We start from the raw sequence: 19,029 nt of genomic DNA, 5'->3' as shown, positions 1-19,029 counted from the left end.
ATTGTGGTAGATTGCATTTTCTGAAAATGTTCATAGCAGTATCTCTGTTCTTGCATGCTCTTAACAATCCTTGTCACACCAACATCAAGACAAGGAGTGCATTTTCTATCCCTTTCAACTTGGAAGGGGTTGTATATGCTTTGAGCAAAAGGGTACAGCAGATATGATACTATGTAGCTTTCAAGGCTAGATCTAAAAATTACACAGCTTCTACCTGCCTCTCTCTTGGGATACTCAGCCCTGGAACACAAACACCACCTTGTTAGGCAGCTCAAGTTAAGAGAAGGGTTGTGTGTACATACTTCAGTTGACATTCCTGGTGAAGGTCTCAGCTGATAGTGAGACCAACTGTGAGGTATGGATGAGCAAGTCTTCAGTTACCCGTAGGCCCCAGTCTTTAAGCTGCCTCAGCTAAGTGGGGGCTTCCCTGGTGGCTCAGATGGTAAAGCGTCTGCCTGCAATGCGGGAGAACCGGGTTCGATTCCTGGGTCGGGAAGATCCCCTGGAGAAGGAAATGGCAATCCACTCCAACACTCTTGCCTGGAAAATCCCATAGACAGAGGAGTCTGATAGGTTACAGTCCATGGGGTCGCAAAGAGTTGGACACGACTGAGCGACTTCACTTCAGCTAAGTGGAGCCAAGATCAACTATTACCTCCCAAACCCCAGTCAAATAGTGCAGTTGTGAGCAAATAAACACTTTTGATGTTTTAAGCCATTAGGTCTGAGATTTTTTAAATGCAGAAATTGATAGCTGGAAAAATGTCTGTATATCTAAACTTCATTTCAGTAAAATGAATATTACAATACTACTAGGAAAAAAAAACGCTCCTTGGAAATTGACCACTGGTGCTTGCCTACATTTTTGTTTCCCCAAATTCATTTCCGTTTATTGAACTCTTTCTTTTCCTTTTTATTGATATATGCAGTTTATATTTCCAGTCAAATGTAATTTTTCATTTTTGCCTTTTATTCATTCATTCCAGAGACATTTATTGAACATCTACTATGCCGCAGGCATTTTTCCTAGGTATCAGTTTTCCCCAGACACACTATGCTCTTTCTCAGCTCTGGATCTGTTTGTTCTACCAGAATATCTTTCTGTATGTTCTCTGAGATACTTCAACTCATCTTTCTATAACCAGTACAGATGTCACCTTTATTGTTTTCTTTATAGCTCTTGCATACAATTATGATCCTCAGTTTTAGTCTAACTTCTTCCTAGATCTTAAATTTCTGCAGGTCAAGAAAAATGTGTTTTTAATCTGTAAATCTCCTGCACTCTGTACCACAGTGTCAGCAATGTATTAGTTTCATAATACACGATGGTTGAATATTGTTAAATGATTTTTAAGTATTCATTAGGCAATGGCATTTTAAAACTAATTTTAGTACACTATGAGAGTAAAATATTACACATGGTAACAATTACGTCATTAGCTAGTGCAGGTACTGAACTGAGATCATCAACAAATTTCATGCATGTCACCATGAGCCAGTCAGGTAGTCATAGATTTTGTCCACAACTAGCCTTAGAAGATTTTAACAACCTGACAGAATACTGAAGATTTCATTGCATGTTTCTAAACTCCAAATATATTTAGCTCTCAGATAGCCCTAACATTATCTGTTAAGAAAGACTTTTCATTAACCTATCGAGCTGCACCAATGCGTAAAAGGGCCCCTTTATGTACCACTAAGATATATTTTTCACAAAGTATTCAGAACATTTTCTGCTTAACAGAATGTTTCATCTAAATGAATTGGTATGATTGTTAATGAGACTTTTGTTTTTAATCATGAGGTCCTTCTGAATTAAGAACTGAGCTGTTATTTAGTGAGCTACAGTTCACTGGAGCCGAGACAGAGATAAAATCCCTCTCTGTGATCTTTCCTATTTTAAAGCTCAAACGGAAGTACCTTATGTACTTTTTAGTCACTTACATTCTAACAGGGTTCATTAAGATATAATGCCATAAAAATCAATGATGTTAGAGTTTCAGCTTTGTGAACACAACCATTACCAGTTATGTAGGAAACCTCAGGGCTCTTAGGGGAAAGAGCCTAAATTCATAATTCCTAAATTATGAATGCTACTTGGATTGGTATCTCTTAGGAAGAGAAAGAAAAAGTAAATAAAATGACTAATTAGGACTCTGCAAAACAGCCTAGTTATGTGGAATGAACCAAACGGTGTCCTTGACAGTGAGAACAGTTTTTTTTCAGAGTTCAATCACTGAGATGTACATTGTAACAGAACAGTAAGTGGTTCACGGGGCAAAAGATTTTGATTGTCTTCTAGGGTTTAGTTTCACGTGTCTTAGTTGTCTGTACCAGAGAGACTTTGGGAATATTGCAAACACAAAGCTATCTTACTGAGGAGACAGCTCTAAGAGAAACGCATTTTTCATAAGTCAACTTGTTACACAGACTGCATTTTCCCCTAAGTTGCATAGGTGCCTATGCACCGTGACTTTGGGAACTCTGATAATGCCTCTTACTGTTCTCCAAATATGTACACACCAATTTAACATTCTCTGGTGGCTGAAATTTTTTAACAAGAAAGATTTTTTATTTCATTCCTGATACTAAGATTGAAAATGTGAATATTCTAGGGAAAAGAAATTGATAGAACCACCGAGAACTGTGGAGTTACCAATAGCATCTTTTTTTAAAATTCTATTTTCAAGAAACTAATTGTGATAGAGTGGACCATGGACTCTGGAGAAGAAAGAGAGGCTTTTACTTATAGAGAAGTTTTTCCATTTTATGATTTTGCCTAGGACCAACTGCATCCCCAAATAAATAAAGCTTATCCATTTAAACAAGATCACTGCAGATGGTGACTGCAGCCATGAAATTCAAAGAATGCTTGTTCCTTGGAAGAAAAGCTATGACAAACTCCCAGCATATTAAAAGCAGAGACATCCCTTTGCCGAGAAAGGTCAGTATAGTCAAAACTACGGTTTTTCCAGTAGTCATGTATGGATGTGAGAGGTGGACTGTAAAGAAGGCTGGGTGCCAAAGAATTGATGCTTTTAAATTGCAGTGCTGGAGAAGACTCTTGAGAGTCCCTTGAACTGCAAAGAGATCAAACCAGTCAATCATAAAGGAAATCAACCCTTAATATTCATTGAAAGGACTGATACTAAAAGTGAAGGTCCAATAATTTGGCCACCTGCTGCAAAGAGTCAATTCATTAGAAAAGACCCTGATGCTGGGAAAGATTGAAGGCAAAAGTAGAAAGGGACAGCAGAGGATGAAATGGTTAGAGAGAATCACTGACTCAATGGACATGAATCTGAGCAAACTCCTGGAGATGGTGAAGGACAGGGGAGCCTGGAGTGCTGCAGTCCATGGAGTAGGAAAGAGTCAGACATGATGTAGCCACTGAACAACAGCAATTCATTTAAACACTGGGCTATATTTTATATCTCATAGAAATGGGACTAAAATGTATTGTGCATTTCCTTGATTTATTAAAGAGAGCATACTTCACAGAATATAAACTTTCTTCAGGACCAGAGTCATTATTTCATTTGTCCTGAAATTAGATTGCTGTATTGTGTTGTAATTCTGTTGTCTGGCTTTTAATGGCAGCCATCCCATCTCAGGGCTGCTTGTTTTAGCAACAAGCTCTCGATTCTTCTCTGTTCTTCACTATTTCTCATGTTTCTATAACTTTAGAGTGGCAAAGTCCTAGGTTTCATTCTGAATACAGCATTTAGAGGTGGTTACTTGACCTTTTTAAGGTTTGTTTCAGGGAGCTAATGTTAGTACTTCCTACAGGGACGATAGTAACAATCCAACTAAAAATACACAGGAAGCCTGAAGCCTTTGGCTATAACTTATTTAGCTGCCTGTGGTAGCTTAGAGACAATAAAATATGCCAAATGGAACGAAGTCTCCAAGCTTATTAAGTAGGCAACTCAAATTCTAAATGTGATTTTGAAGTCATGAACATCTCTCCAGAGGGCACATTGATTACTTTTCTCTGTCATAGAATGTTTTTAGGTGGTTAGAGGTGTTTTCCACTAATATTTAAATTTAAATGATGTGTAGGAGAGGGGGGATTGTAGAGGATGATTGCAAGAAAAATGGGTAGAACTGTATTTTACATACTAAAATCTAAGAATAATGTATAAGATTTTGTTCAATGTATAATTATTATCTCAGACGCATCATTTGTCTCTCTAACTATACCACAGTCCTTTGATGTTACCACCTGTCTTTCGTTATTGCATTAGTATCATACACCCAACTTGGGACTCTTTGCAAAAATAACAGGTACACAAGCAAGTGTGAATAATTTTAGGACAGATGGGAAAAATGAAGTGTGGTAGGGAACTTCTCTAGCTTTGGATATCATGGGTTTACCCTTCACTTGAGTCCAGGAACTGTCTTAGGAATTTGTACTCCAAAGTATCATTTCCTAGTTGAAAGACTTTGGGAAACTAAAGTGAATTTTTTAAAAATTTATTTTTTATTGAAGGACAATTGCTTAAAAGAATTTTGTTGTTTTCTGTCAAACCTCAACATGAATCAGTCATTGATATACATATATCCCCTCCCTCTTGAACCTCCCTCCCATCTCCCTCCCCACCCCACCCCTCTAGGTTGATATAGAGCCCCTATTTGAGTTTCCTGAGACACACAGCATATTCCCGTTGGCTATCTATTTTACATATGGTAGTGTGTTTCCATGTTACTCTCTCCATACATCTCACCCTCTCCTCCCCTCTCCCCATGTCCATAAGTCTCTATTCTGTATGTCTTTTTCTCCACTGCTGCCCTCTAAATAAATTCTTCAGTACCATTTTTCTAGATTCTGTGTATGTGCATTAGAATATGATATTTATCTTTCTCTTTGTGACTCACTTCACTCTGTATAATAGGTTCTAGCTTCACCCAATTTATCAGAACTGACTCAAATGCGTTCCTTTTTATGGCTGAGTAATATTCCATTGTGTATATGTACCACAACTTCTTTATCCATTCATCTGGCAATGGACATCTAGGTTGCTTCCATGCTTTAGCTATTGTAAATAGTGCTGCAGTGAACAATGGGATCTCTCTCTCTCTCTCTTTAGTCGCTAAGTAGTGTCTGACTCTTGCGACCCCATGGACTGTAGCCTCCCAGGCTCAACTGTCCATGGGATTCTTCAGGCAAGAATACTGGAGTGGGTTGCCCTTTCCTTTTCCAGGGGATCTTCCTGACCCAGGAATCAAACCTAGGTCTCTTGCATTGCAGGCAGATTCTTTACCAACAGAGCTATGAAGGAATCCCCGAACAATGGGATACATGCGTCTTTTTCAATTTTGGTTTTCTTAGGGTATATGCCTAGAAGTGGGATTGCTGGGTCATACAGTGGTTTTATTCCTAGTTTTTTTTTTTTTTTAAAGAATCTCCATACTGTCTTTCATAGTGGCTGTATCAATTTACATTCCTGCCAACAGTTCAAGAATGTTCCTTTTCTCCATACCCTCTCCAGCATTTATTGCTTGTAGACTTTTTGATGAGGGCCATTCTGACTGATGTGAGGTGATATTTCACTGTGGTTTTGATCTGCTTTTCTCTAATAATGAGCGATGTTGAGCTTTTTTTCATGTGTTTGTTAGCCATCTGTATGTCTTCTATGGAGAAATGTCTGTTTAGGTCTTTTTCCCACTTTATGATTGGGTTGTTTGTTTTTCTGGCATTGAGTTGTATGAGCTGCTTGTATATTTTGGAAATTAATCCGTTGTCAGTTGTTTCATTTGCTATTATTTTCTGCCATTCTGAGGGCTGTCTTTTCACCTTGTTTATATTTTCCTATGCTGTGTAAAAGCTTTTAAGTTTAATCAGGTCCCACCTGTTTACTTTTGTTTTTATTTCCATTACTCTAGGAGGTGGGTCATAGAGGATCTTGCTTTGATTTATGTCATTGAGTGTTCTGCCTATGTTTTCCTCTAAGAGTTTTATAGTTTCTGGTCTTACATTTAGGTCTTTGATCCATGTTGAGTTTACCTTTGTGTATGGTGTTAAGAAGTGTTCTAATTTCAATCTTTTATATGTAGCTGTCCAGTTTTCCCAGTACCATTTATTGAAGAGTCTTTGGGGCTGTCTTTGCCCCATCGTATATTCTTGCCTCCTTTGTCAAAAACAAGGTGCCCATAGGTGTAAGGGTTTATTTCTGGGTTTTCTATCTTGTTCCATTGGTCTATATTTCTGTTTTTGTGCCAGTACCATACTGTCTAGCTTTGTAGTATAATCTGAAGTCAGGAAGGTTGATTCCTCCAGCTCCATTCTGCTTTCTTAAGACTGCTTAGGCTATTCAGGGTCTTATGTATTTTCATATGAAATGTGAAATTTTTTGTTCTATTTCTGTGAAAAATGCCACTGGTAATTTGATAGGGATCACATTGAATCTGTAGACTGCATTTGGTAGTATAGCCAGTTTCACAGTATTGATTCTTCTTACCAAGGAAGATGGAATAGCTCTCCATCTGTTTATGTTTTCTATGATTTCTTTCATTGGTGTCTTATACTTTTCTGTGTACAGTTCTTTTGTTTCCTTAAGTAAGTTTATTCCTAGATATTTAATTCTTTTTGTTGCAATGGTGAATGGGGTTGATTCTTTATTTTCTCTTCTGATTTTTCATTGTTAGTATATAGAAATACAAGTGATTTCTGTATATTGATTTTGTATCCTGCAGCTTTGCTAAATTCACTGATTCAGTTCAGTTCAGTTCAGTCACTCAGTCGTGTCCGACTCATTGCAACCCCATGAATTGCAGCACACCAGGCCTCCCTGTCCATCACCAACTCCCGGAGTTCACTCAGACTCACATCCATCGAGTCAGTGATGCCATCCAGCCATCTCATCCTCTGTCGTCCCCTTCTCCTCCTGCCCCCAATCCCTCCCAGCATCAGGGTCTTTTCCAATGAGTCAGTTCTTCGCATGAGGTGGCCAAAGTACTGGAGTTTCAGCTTTAGTATCATTCCTTCCAAAGAAATCCCAGGGTTGATCTCCTTTAGAATGGACTGGTTGGATCTCCTTGCAGTCCAAGGGACTCTCAAGGGTCTTCTTCAACACCACAGTTCAAAAACATCGATTCTTCAGCTCTCAGCCTTCTTCACAGTCCAACTCTCACATCCATACATGACGAATGGAAAAACCATAGCCTTGACTAGATGGACCTTAGTCGGCAAAGTAATGTCTCTGCTTTTGAATATGCTATCTAGGTTGCTCATAATTTTTCTTCCAAGGAGTAAGCGTCTTTCAACATCCTGGCTGCAGTCACCATCTGCAGTGATTTTGGAGCCCCCAAAAATAAAGTCTGACACTATTTCCAGCTCTAGTAATTTTCTGATATTATGTTTATGGTTTTCTATGTACAGTATCATGTCATCTGCAAACAGTGAGAGCTTTACTTCTTTTCCAGTCTGGATTCCTTTTATTTCTTTTTCTTCTCTGATTGCTGTAGCTAGGATGTCCAGAACTATGTTGAATAATAGTGGTATAAGTGGAAACCCTTTTCTTGCTCCTGATCTTAGGGGGAATGCTTTCCGTTTTTCACCATTGAGAATAAGGCTTGCTGTAGGCTTATCATATATGGCCTTTATTATGTTGAGGTATGGAGAAGGCAATGGCACCCCGCTTCAGGACTCTTGCCTGGAAAATCCCATGGATGGAGGAGCCTGGACCATGGGGTCGCTAAGAGTCAGACACAACTGAGCGACTTCACTTTCACTTTCACGCATTGGAGGAGGAAATGGCAACCCACTCCAGTGTTCTTGCCTGGAGAATCCCAGGGACAGGGGAGCCTGGTGGGCTGCCGTCTATGGGATCTTACAGAGTCGGACATGACTGAAGCGACTTAGCACTTAGCATGTTGAGGTAGGTTCCTTCTATGTCCATTTTCTGAAGAGTTTTAAACATAAATAGGTGCTGAATTTGGTCAAAGGCTTTTCTGCATCTATTGAGATTATCATATGGTTTTTATCTTTCAATTTGTTAATATGGTGTATCACACTGATTGATTTGGATATATTGAAGAATCCTTGCATCCCTGGAATAAACCCAACTTGATCATAGTATATGAGGTTTTTGATGTGTTTCTGAATTCTGTTTGCTAAAATTTTGTTGAGGATTTTTGCATCTATGTTCATCAGTGATATTGGCTTGCAGTTTTCTTTTTTTGTGTTGTCTTTGTCTGGTTTTGGTATCAGGGTGGTGGTGGCCTCGTAGAATGAGTTTGGAAGTGTTCCTTCATCTGCAGTTTTTGGAAAGAGTTTTAGAAGGATAGGCATTAGCTCTTCTCTAAATGTTTGATAGAATTCTCCTGTGAAGCCATCTGGTCCTAGGCTTTGTTTTTTGGGGGATTTTTGATCACAGCTTCAATTTCAGTGCTTTCAAAATTGGGTTGTTCATGATTTCTATTTCTTCCTGGTTCAGTCTTGGAAGATTAAACTTTTCTAAGAATCTGTCCATTTTTCCAGGTTATTTCTTCTATTGCCATGTAATTATTCATAAGTGTCTCATAATTCTTTGTATTTCTTTTTTAAAAAATCTTTTTATATTTTAAATTTTAATATCTTTAATTCTTACATGCGTTCCCAAACATGAACCCCCCTCCCACCTCCCTCCCCACAACATCTCTCTGGGTCATCCCCATGCACCAGCCCCAAGCATGCTGCATCCTGCATCAGACATAGACTGGCGATTCAATTCTTACATGATAGTATACATGTTAGAATGTCATTCTCCCAAATCATCCCACCCTCTCCCTCTCCCTCTGAGTCCAAAGGTCTGTTATACACATCTGTGTCTCTTTCCCTGTCTTGCATACAGGGTCGTCATTGCCATCTTCCTAAATTCCATATATATGTGTTAGTGTACTGTATTGGTGTTTTTCTTTCTGGCTTACTTCACTCTGTATAATCGGCTCCAGTTTCATCCATCTCATCAGAACTGATTCAAATGAATTCTTTTTAACGGCTGAGTAATACTCCATTGTGTATATGTACCACAGCTTTCTTATCCATTCATCTGCTGATGGACATCTAGGTTGTTTCCATGTCCTGGCTATTATAAACAGTGCTGCGATGAACATTGGGGTACAAGTGTCTCTTTCAATTCTGGTTTCCTTGATGTGTATGCCCAGCTGTGGGATTGCTGGGTCATAAGGTAGTTCTATGTGCAATTTTTTAAGGAATCTCCACACTGTTCTCCATAGTGGCTGTACTAGTTTGCATTCCCACCAACAGTGTAGGAGGGTTCCCTTTTCTCCACACCCTCTCCAGCATTTATTGCTTGCAGATTTTTGGATCGCAGCCATTCTGACTGGTGTGAAGTGGTACCTCATTGTGGTTTTGATTTGCATTTCTCTAATAATGAGTGATGTTGAGCATCTTTTCATGTGTTTGTTAGCCATCCGTATGTCTTCTTTGGAGAAATGTCTATTTAGTTCTTTGGCCCATTTTTTGATTGGGTCGTTTATTTTTCTGGAATTGAGCTGCATAAGTTGCTTGTATATTTTTGAGATTAGTTGTTTGTCAGTTGCTTCATTTGCTATTATTTTCTCCCATTCAGAAGGCTGTCTTTTCACCTTGCTTATAGTTTCCTTTGTTGTGCAGAAGCTTTTAATTTTAATTAGATCCCATTTGTTTATTTTTGCTTTTATTTCCAGAATTCTGGGAGGTGGATCATAGAGGATCCTGCTGTGATTTATGTCTGAGAGTGTTTTGCCTATGTTCTCCTCTAGGAGTTTTATAGTTTCTGATCTTACATTTAGATCTTTAATCCATTTTGAGTTTATTTTTGTGTGTGGTGTTAGAAAGTGATTTAGTTTCATTCTTTTACAAGTGGTTGACCAGTTTTCCCAGCACCACTTGTTAAAGAGATTGTCTTTACTCCATTGTATATTCTTGCCTCCTTTGTCAAAGATAAGGTGTCCATATGTGTGTGGATTTATCTCTGGGCTTTCTATTTTGTTCCATTGATCTATATGTCTGTCTTTGTGCCAGTACCATACTGTCTTGATGACTGTGGCTTTGTAGTAGAGCCTGAAGTATTCTTTGTATTTCTACATTGTCTGTTGTAATCTCTCCTTTTTCATTTCTAATTTTGTTGATTTGATTCTTCTCTGTTATTCTTGATGAGTCTGGCTAAAGGTTTGTCAATTTTGTTTATCTTCTCAAAGAACCATCTTTTAGTTTTATAAATCTTTACTATTGCTTCTTTCATTTCTTCTTCATTTATTTTTTCTCCGGTCTTTATGTTTTATTTCCTTCTAATTTTGGGGATTTTTTGTTCTTCTTTTTCCAGTTGTTTAGGTGTAAATTTAGGTTGTCTGTTTGATGTTTTTCTTGCTCCTTAAGGTAGGATTTTATTGCTATAAACTTCCTTCTTAGACTGTTTTTGCAGCATCCCATAGGTTTTGAGTTGTGTTCTCATTGTCATCTGTTTCTAGAAATTTTTTTGTTTTCCTTTTGATTTTTTCAGTAACCTGTTGGTTATTTAGAAACGTGCTGTTTAATTTCCATGTATTTTTGTTTCTGACAGCTTTTTTCTTGTAATTGATATCTAGTCTCATAGCACTGTGGTCAGAAAAGATGCTTGATATGATTTCAATTTTCTTAAATTTACTGAGGTTTGGATTGTGACCAAAGATGTTGTCTATACTGGAGAATGTTCCATGTCCACTTGAGAAGATGGTGTATACTTCTGCATTCAGATGGAATGTCGTGAAGATATCAGTGAGCTTCATCTCATCTAAGCTATCATTTAAGACTTGTGTTTCCTTATTAATTTTCTGTTTTGATGACTTGTCCATTTTTGTGAGTGGGGTGTTAAAGTCTCCTACTCTTATTGTGTTACTGTCAGTTTCTCCTTTTATGTCTATTCGGTTCAGTTCAGTCGCTCAGTTGTGTCCAACTCTTTGTGACCCCATGAATTGCAGCACGCCAGGCCTCCCTGTCCATCACCATCTCCAGGAGTTCACACAGACTCACGTCCATCAAGTCAGTGATGCCATCCAGCCATCTCACCCTCTGTCGTCCCCTTCTCCTCCTGCCCCCAATCCCTCCCAGCATCAAAGTCTCTTCCAATGAGTCAACTCTTCTCATGAGGTGGCCAAAGTACTGGAGTTTCAGCTTTAGTATCATTCTTTCCAAAGAAATCCCAGGGTTGATCTCCTTCGGAATGGACTGGTTGGATCTCCTTGCAGTCCAAGGGACTGTCAAGAGTCTTCTCCAACACCATAGTTCAAAAGCATCAATTCTTCGGCGCTCAGCCTTCTTCACAGTCCAACTCTCACATCCATACATGACTACTGGAAAAACCATAGCCTTGACTAGACGGACCTTTGTTGGCAAAGTAATGTCTCTGCTTTTCAATATGCTATCTAGGTTGGTCATAACTTCCTTTCATGGCTGCAATCACCATCTGCAGTGATTTTGGAGCCCCCCAAAATAAAGTCTGATATTGTTTCCACTGTTTCTCCATCTATTTCCCATGAAGTGATGGGACCGGATGCCATGATCTTCGCTTTCTGAATGTTGAGCTTTAAGCCAACTTTTTCACTTTCCTCTTTCACTTTCATCAAGAGGCTTTTGAGTTCCTCTTCACTTTCTGCCATTAAGGTGGTGTCATCTGCATATCTGAGGTTATTAATATTTCTCCCAGCAATCTTGATTCCAGCTTGTGCTTCTTCCAGCCCAGCGTTTCTCATGATGTACTCTGCATACAAGTTAAATAAGCAGGGTGACAATATACAGCCTTGTCATACTCCATTTCCTATTTGGAACCAGTCTGTTGATCCATGTCCAGTTCTAACTGTTGCTTCCTGACCTGCATATATGTTTCTCAAGAGGCAAGTCAGGTGGTCTGTTATTCCCATCTCTTTCAGAATTTTCCACAGTTTATTCTGCTGTGGTTTGGTGGTACTGAATTCTCTTAACTTTTGCTTCTCTGAAAAGCTTTCTATTTCTCCATCACTTTTGAATGAGATTCTTGCTGGGTACAGTAATCTTGGTTGTAGATGTTTCCCTTTCAGTTCTTTTAATATATCCTGCCATTCCTTTCTGCCTGCAGAGTTTCTGCTGAAATATCAACTGTTAAGCACATGGGGTTTCCCTTGTATGTTACTTGTTGCTTCTCCCTTGCTGCTTTTCAGATTCTTTCTTTATGTTTAGTCTTTGTTAGTTTGATTAGAATGTGTCTTTGTGTGTTTCTCCTTGTGTTTATCCTCTATGAGACTCTTTGTGCCTCTTGGACTTGATTGGCTATTTCCTTTCCCATGCTCGGGAAATTTTCAACTATAATCTCTTCAAAATTTTTCTTATATCCTTTCATTTTCTCTTCTTCTCCTGGGACCCCTATAATTCGAATGTAGGTGCATTTGACATTGTCCCAGAGGTCTCTGAAACTATCCTCAGTCCTTTTCTTTTTCTTTTTAAATTTTATTCTGCTCTTTAGAAGTAATTCCTACATTTTATCTTCCAGCTCACTGATTCATTCTTCTGCTTCACATATTTTGATATTGATTCCTGCTGCTGCTGCTGCTGCTGCTGCTGCTGCTGCTGCTAAGTCACTTCAGTCATGTCCGACTCTGTGTCCGACTCCATCAGACCCATAGATGGCAGCCCACCAGGCTCCCCCATCCCTGGGATCCACCAGGCAAGAACACTGGAGTGGGTTGCCATTTCCTTCTCCAATGTATGAAAGTAAAAAGTGAAAGTGAAGTTGCTCAATCGTGTCTGACTTTTAGCGACCCCATGGACTACAGCCTACCAGGCTCCTCCATCTGTGGGATTTTCCAGGCAAGAGTACTGGAGTGGGGTGCCATTGCCTTCTCCTTCTAGAGTATTTTTAATTTCAGTGATTGTGTTGTTTGTCTCGTATGTTTATTCTTTAATTCTTCTAGGTCTTTGTTATTTGATTCTTGCATTTTCTCCATTTTGCTCTCAAGATTTGTGATCATCTTTATTATCATTATTCTGAATTGCTTTTCATGTAGTTTCCCTATTTCCTCTTGATTTATTTGGACTTCTGTGCTTCTAGTTTGTTCTTTCATTTGTGTAGTATTTCTCTGCTTTTTGATTATTTTTTTTTTAACTTACTGTATTTGAGGTCTCCTTTTCCCAAGCTTCAAGGTTGAATTCTTTCTTCCTTTTGGTTTCTGCCCTTCTAAGTTTTGTCCAGCAGTTTGTGTAAGCTTCGTATAGGGTGAGATTTGTGCTGAGCTTTTGTTTGTTTGTTTGTTTGTTTTTCCTCTGATGGGCAAGGCTGACTGAGGTGGTAATCCTGTCTGCTGATGATTGGGTTTGCTTTTTTGTTTGTTGTTTAGATGAAGCATCCTGCACAGGTTGCTACTGGTGGTTGGGTGATGCTGGGTCTTGGTTTCCTTTGTGTGAGTTCTCACTATTTGATACCCCCGAGGGAGAAGGCAATGGCACCCCACCCCAGTACTCTTGCCTGGAAAATCTCATGGACAGAGGAGCCTGGTAGGCTGCAGTCCATGGGGTCGCTAAGAGTCAGACACGACTGAGCGACTTCACTTTCACTTTTTACTTTCATGCATTGGAGAAGGAAATGGTAACCCACTCTGGTGTTCTTGCTTGGAGAATCCCAGGGACGGCGGAGCCTGGTGGGCTGCCATCTCTGGAGTCGCACAGAGTCGGACATGACTGAAGCAACTTAGCAGCAGCAGCAGTGGGGTCAGTTCTCTGGTAGTCTAGGGTCTTGGAGCCAGTGCTCCCACTCCAAAGGCTCAGGGCTTGATCTCTTGTCAGGAATGAAGATTCCACAAGTGGTTTGTTGTGGCATTAATTGAGATTAAAACAAATACTCAAAAATGAGAAACCAAAGATGAACCCCAGACAAATAGCTGTTACAAAATCAGGAAAATAATAATTAAAATAATGGAATATACACCTATACATATACACCCATGAGCAAAGTCAAAACAGTCCAACAAAAATAAAGTACAATAGATTGACCCAGTAAACAAAAGAAATAAAAAATTATATTTATCAGTTAAGAACAAAACTAACTGAAACACAAAGTAGAAAACAAAACTAAGTAAGGTGCCAAGTGGAGAATAAAGCAATAAAAAGAAAACTAACAAACACATTGAGGGGAAAGGAAAGAAAGAAAGAATAGATGTGCAAAATTAAATAGTGGTAGATAAAGAAGATTTCTATATGTTAAAGATTAACTGGAAGGTGAACAGAAAAGTCAGAAAAGAAAACAAAGGAATAATGTAGAAAAAAATAATAATAGGTTTAAAAAATTTAAAATTTAAATTTTAAAAGAGGAAAAAACAAAACAAAATAAAAACAGACTTCCCCAGAACTGCAAAAGCCCAAAATAGAAGCAGAGGTTTATAACAAGAAAAATGTGACCAAGAGAAAAAAAAAAACTAAAAAGTTTAATTAGATTTCATAGTGCCAATAAAATCAACAAATACAACAGAGCAGGGAGAAAAAGGGAAAAAAAAAGAAAAGAAAAAAATCAAAAGAATCTACAGAGTAAGTCAAAACATAAGAATAATAAATGCTTTTCTTGAGTCACTGCTGTCAGAGTCCTTTCCCTTGCTGGGAGTCACAGCCCACCTCACCTTCCTATGATGCCCTCCAACAGTGTGCTGGTCCCTAGACCTGCTGTGGGGGCAGCTCAGATTCTAATCTGGTCCAGCTTCTCTCTGTTCTTGCCTCCAATGTCCACAGCTATCAGAACAAGTGTGTTTTCTTTTGTGGGAACTCTCAATGACTTTTTATATATTCCACAGACACAGAGTCTGCCTAGTTGATCATGTGGATTTAATCTTCAGCTTATAGAGCTGGTGGGAGGGTTTTGGGTCTTCTTCCTTAGCCACACTGCTCCTGAGTTTCAGTTGTGGTCTTATTTCCACCTCTGCATATGGATTAACCACTGGGGATTGCTCCTGAGGCTGCTCTGGAGGACTTAGGTTTGCCCCAGTGAGGACAAGGTGTGGAGGTGTTGTAGCTGCTTGGGTCACAGCAGTTCTGGCAACACCAGGTACTTTGGGGGTGGGGGAGGTGGCATCCAGGGCAGCAGGAAATACAGTGCTCTAGAAGGGTATGGAAACCAGTATTGGCCAGTACACTCCAATATTCTTGCCTGGAGAACTCCCCTCCCTGACAGAGAAACCTGGCAGGTCACAGTCCACAGGGCTGCAGAGAGTCGGACATGACCAAAGCAACCCTGTGTATATAGACACAAAACTTTTTTTGCCTGTGGCAGCTCTGCCCCAGTGAGAGCTGAGGGTGAAGGTGGTGTAGCTGCTTGGCTTGCGGGGACCCTGGTGGCGCCAAATGTGCAGGGACATGGCCTGCCTCAACGGCAGCAGTTACGGCCCAATCAGAGTCTTTTCTTGAGCCTCTGGTAGCTGATGATCAGAAGGCCTATTGGGCCATTTTTTTTCCATAGCTCTTCTGGTTCAGGCACTTATAGGGCTCCCTCGCCTGGGGTCCTTCTCTGTTGTTTAGTGGGTCAGGCACATAGAGGGGGGGGCCCTGGCTGGGGTCCTGCTCTGTGGTTCAGGGCGTCAGGCACTTGATGGGCCAGCCCCTCTATTGTTTAGCTGCCGATGCTGGCCTGTGGGAGGAGAGAGGCTATGGTGATGGCTCCACCCCCTACACGTGACTCAGCAGTATCACCTTGCTTCCATGGTGCCTGGCTTTCCTCCACCCTCATTTCTCACCACAATCTCCTCCCTCACATCCCCTTGATCTGTCTCTCTGCAGTCAACAGCAGCCCTTGCCCTGGGATTGCTCCACGATCCCTAAACTCCAGCTCCTAGCCCCTGCACCTTCCAGGGGACCTATGTCCCTGCCTGGGGTATGCATGGCTGTGGCAAGGACTGTCTGATTGTCATTTATTTAGGCTGCCACAGGTCAGCTGTTTCACTCTCAGCCTTAAATGTTTCTCCTCTGACTCAGACAATTGCCCTGATGTGGGGATCGGACCCCGCTTCAGTTCCCCAACCTGCCGAGGGCAGGTCCAGCCCTACTAACACCCTGTTTTTTCCCCAGTTCCTTCGTCCTACCAAGTTTTGAAAGTGAAAATGCAAGTCACTTAGCCATGTCTGACTATTTGTGACCCCATGGACTATATAGTCCATGGAATTCTCCAGGCCAGCATACTGGAGTGGGTAGCCTATCCCTTCTCCAGCAGATCTTCCCAACCCAGGAATCAAACCAGGGTCTCCTGCATTGCAGGTGGATTCTTTACCAACTGAGCTATCAGGGAAGCCCATGAGTTTTGCATGGATCTATATGTTCTTTTCCGCTGGTCAGGTACTCCTGTCCACTCTCAGCGGGTGTTCTGCATGCACTTCTGTGTCTGAAGGTGTGTTCCTGATGTATTTGTGGAGAGAGACATACTCCACATCCACCTACTCCTCCGCCATCTTGTTCTCTATCTAAAGTGAATTTTTGAGAGGTCAGTCTTTAGTTGCTTATGGCCTACCTTTTCTTCCTCTTACAGTTATTGCTGACATTCAGCATAGACACAGAGAATATCCAAGTAAGAGTCGTGCTTGGCAAGTCACCTTTCAATTCCTATATTTTATTTGTCCCCTAGCATCTATTTGGAGTGCCACCATCTTGGAACCTTGAAGGTATATGATTTTTATTATAATGGCCACTCTCCAAGGAAATAAATGTTCTAAAATAAAAGGCAGGCCACTGTGACAAAAAGTATCTGGACTTCCACCCTCCCAACAGATCACTGCACATAATCTTCAGGGCTTGTCTTTTTCTGGTCTTTATTTTCCAGTTGGGACATTAGCAAAGAACAATGGCACATTTATAAGTCAATTACTTGAGGCTCTTTCAGCCTGAAGGTTCTCATACCAAATGATTTTGGCACCTTGTGTGTAGTCAATTAGAGTTTGAGGGGAGGAGTTGATATTGATTGAATTAGAGTTCATCTATCATATTATTGCCTAGGAGCAAGTCAGAGAATGAGCTGTGCACTTTGTTCTAAGGTCAGAGCTTCTCAATGGGAAGTTCTCAGGTGGTTGAGAGGGTAGTACTGCCACAGTACACTGGTTTCTGAGAATTACACTTGACAAAATTAAAACAACTAAGGCTAACTGGCATTTTGTTAAAATATCCTAGTGAATCAGAACACCAAGGTGATGAGAAGAGTTTCTTGCTTGTTTTGAATCCTAATAAGATTGCTTCCTTTTTCTACTGCTTTCCACAGAAACCTCTTGAAAAAAACTATGATTCCTTTCCAGACAGTGCTATTTTGTCTGATGAGATCAGAAAATTGAAGTTATGGTCTTATCCTTAAAAAATAGACAGAAGATTTTGCTTTTAAGAGAAGAAAAGTGGTAGATGTGTAGTTAGATATTGACAGCTTCTGGGCATATTCAGATGTAGGTTTTAAAGACTTTTGGTTAGAAACCATCTATCTCTAAGTCTGCTGCAATGTGATTTGACAAGATATTGACCAAAACGTCTCCTGATTCATCATAATTGAATAATTGAAAAGGAATAGCTCAATTAAAGAAGTTAAAGCTCATTTTCTCTGAAGTTATTCTTTGCCCTTTCCTTTCATTCCCAGCACTGATCATTATCAATAGTCCAAATCTTAAAATTTACTCTGCAAGTTGAGTAGTCTTGACACAAACACTGCCAAGCAGCTTAGGGCCTATTTTAAACCTATGCAATGCTATGCAATTTAGACTGATATTTTAACACCAAACATTGTAACAGAGAATACTCATAAAATAGCAAAAATGCTATTATTGGGGATTAAGTTTGCTGAAGGAATTGGAAGTAAAGAACAAAGGAATACAAGCAGGGAATATCTATTGTAAACTGGCAGTTTGTTTTAGCTATTTGGCTTTGGATATAATGCTTAGTAATTTCATGTACACACAGAGAATAACACTGGTAATTTGTTATTATACCAGGAAAGAAGGCCAAGTATGCCTGCTTTTATAATATTGCTTTTGTGGTGTCATCATTACAGATTCTTATGATCATTAGTTTTGTTGAATTTCCTTAGGAACTGATGTCCCCATACATATCTTGGGGAAAAATCATGTGGGTCACTTTTTTAGTAGAGAAAAACCAGCAGATTATGTTCAAAGACTAGCCACAGTGGAGATACCAAGGAAGTAGTGCTTGAAGAACTGATTTGGGAGACAAAACACACAATCATCCAAGATGACTAGTGATAATAATTGTATGAAAACAATGATACAATGTGTATATCATGATTTTGAGAAGTTTAGCAAGAGCAATGAACATCAGGAGCTAAGCTTGTCAGGAATGTTGTTACAAAAGTGGAGCTTCAGTGGATAGATGTGGATAACATACAGGGGAAGAAATAAATGTCATCCCAGACAGAAAATGCTGGGGCAAAGCTCAGAGGCAGGGATGTTCAAAGGATGTATTACTGTTGAAATGTACATTTTACACTGGAATTGAAGAGGGTGATTGAAAAATTAAGGGGATCAGAAATCAGAAGGACTGCATGAGCTTTTGAGGGCTGCCTTAGCAAAATACCACAGACAGGGTGATTTAAACAACAGGAAATTATGTTTTTTCACAGTTCTGAAGGCCTGAAGTTGTCAAGACTGGCTCGACAAGCAGGGTTTCTGAAAGCGCAATACGGCGAGAGAATGAGAAACGAGACACAAGAATTCAGTGAAAAGCGACTATTGGGACCAACACCACTCCAGGGTGAAGGTCCCGAGAGTGAATCCAAGCCAGCTTTATTATACTTTCAGCCATGAATGAAAGAATATGTGGGGAGTTAAGCTATAACGCATGTAGCCTTCAGGGCCAAAGAACAAAGTGATCATTAACGATTGAGTAACTAAGAAACAGTAATCAATAACAAATTTGTAACTAAGAATAATATTCTTATCTATAAATTTTCCACCAAATACATAAAACATATGATTCTGAGATGCCAGTTGAGAAACAGTCTGGGGTCGGTTTTCCGACCCCAGGATCATATCTTGTTTTCAAGACTATGAACTGTTTCCTCTGGACTTGTT

This window comes from Ovis canadensis, chromosome 21, assembly GCF_042477335.2.
Source record: "Ovis canadensis isolate MfBH-ARS-UI-01 breed Bighorn chromosome 21, ARS-UI_OviCan_v2, whole genome shotgun sequence".
Taxonomy (NCBI): Eukaryota; Metazoa; Chordata; class Mammalia; order Artiodactyla; family Bovidae; genus Ovis; species Ovis canadensis.
Note: the sequence above shows the minus strand (reverse complement) of the source record.